This window comes from Ciona intestinalis, unplaced genomic scaffold (assembly GCF_000224145.3).
Source record: "Ciona intestinalis unplaced genomic scaffold, KH HT000989.1, whole genome shotgun sequence".
In the NCBI taxonomy this organism is placed as follows: Eukaryota; Metazoa; Chordata; class Ascidiacea; order Phlebobranchia; family Cionidae; genus Ciona; species Ciona intestinalis.
Window position 1 is genome coordinate 1 of NW_004191310.1, and position 1,544 is coordinate 1,544.

Below are 1,544 nucleotides of genomic sequence, written 5' to 3' on the forward strand. Positions count from 1 at the left end.
CGCATCTCACCCGACCTGAATTCGATGTTGGAATCACCGCCACACGCGTTCGCATCTCACCCGACCTGTATTCGATGTTCGAATCACCGCCGTACGCGTTCGCATCTCACCTGACCTAAATTCGATGTTCGAATCACCGCCGCACGTTCGCATCTCACCCGACCTGAATTAGATGTTCGAATCACCGCCGCACGTTCGCATCTCACCCGACCTGAATTCGATGTTGAAAACACCGCCACACGTTCGCATATCACCTGACCTGAATTAGATGTTCGAATCACCGCCGCACGTTCGCATCTCACCCGACCTGAATTCGATGTTGGAATCACCGCCACACGCGTTCGCATCTCACCCGACCTGTATTCGATGTTGGAATCACCGCCACACGCGGTTCGCATCTCACCCGACCTGAATTAGATGTTCGAATCACCGCTGCACGTTCGCATCTCACCCGACCTGAATTAGATGTTCGAATCACCGCCGCACGTTCGCATCTCACCCGACCTGAATTCGATGTTCGAATCACCGCCGCACGTTCGCATCTCACCCGACCTGAATTCGATGTTCGAATCACCGCCGCACGTTCGCATCTCACCCGACCTGAATTCGATGTTCGAATCACCGCCGCACGTTCGCATCTCACCCGACCTGATACCATGTCACCCGACCTGAATTCGATGTTGGAAATCACCGCCGCACGCGTTCGCATCTCACCCGACCTGAATTCGATGTTGGAATCACCGCCACACGCGTTCGCATCTCACCCGACCTGAATTCGATGTTGGAATCACCGCCACACGCGTTCGCATCTCACCCGACCTGAATTAGATGTTCGAATCACCGCCACACGCGTGAATTAGATGTTCGAATCACCGCCGCACGTTCGCATCTCACCCGACCTGAATTCGATGTTGGAATCACCGCCACACGCGTTCGCATCTCATCTCACGACCTGAATTTGATGTTGGAATCACCGCCGCACGTTCGCATCTCACCCGACCTGAATTCGATGTTCGAATCACCGCCGCACGTTCGCATCTCACCCGACCTGAATTCGATGTTCAAATCACCGCCACACGCGTTCGCATCTCACCCGACCTGAATTCACCTGATGTTCGAATCACCGCCACACGCGTTCGCATCTCACCCGACCTGAATTCGATGTTCGAATCACCGCCGCACGCGTTCGCACTTTTCGCATCTCAACCGACCCGAATTTGATGTTCGAATCACCGCCGCACGTTCGCATCTCACCCGACCTGAATTCGATGTTTGAATCACCGCCGCACGTTCGCATCTCACCCGACCTGAATTCGATGTTCAAATCACCGCCGCACGTTCGCATCTCACCCGACCTGAAACCATGTCACCTGAATTCGATGTTCGAATCACCGCCGCACGTTCGCATCTCACCTGACCTAAATTCGATGTTCGAATCACCGCCGCACGTTCGCATCTCACCCGACCTGAATTAGATGTTCGAATCACCGCCGCACGTTCGCATCTCACCCGACCTGAATTCGATGTTGAAATCACCGCCACAC

At 54.5% G+C, this 1,544-nt stretch overlaps 1 long non-coding RNA gene across 2 annotated transcripts in view; it reads right to left on the minus strand.

Annotated features, from left to right (window-relative positions):
• Positions 1 to 6: 6 nt before the first annotated feature.
• Positions 7 to 1,544, minus strand: part of LOC113475565 — a 1,747-nt gene continuing 209 nt past the window's right edge. Inside the window, exons 2-4 of one of the 2 annotated variants that reach the window (XR_003397308.1) lie at positions 900 to 1,048; positions 720 to 819; positions 7 to 357 (exon numbers count right to left, since the gene is read on the minus strand). This is a non-coding gene — a long non-coding RNA (uncharacterized LOC113475565). Of the gene's footprint in view, positions 358 to 719; positions 1,049 to 1,544 lie in introns of both variants that reach the window. The other variant, XR_003397309.1, reaches the window with a different exon arrangement.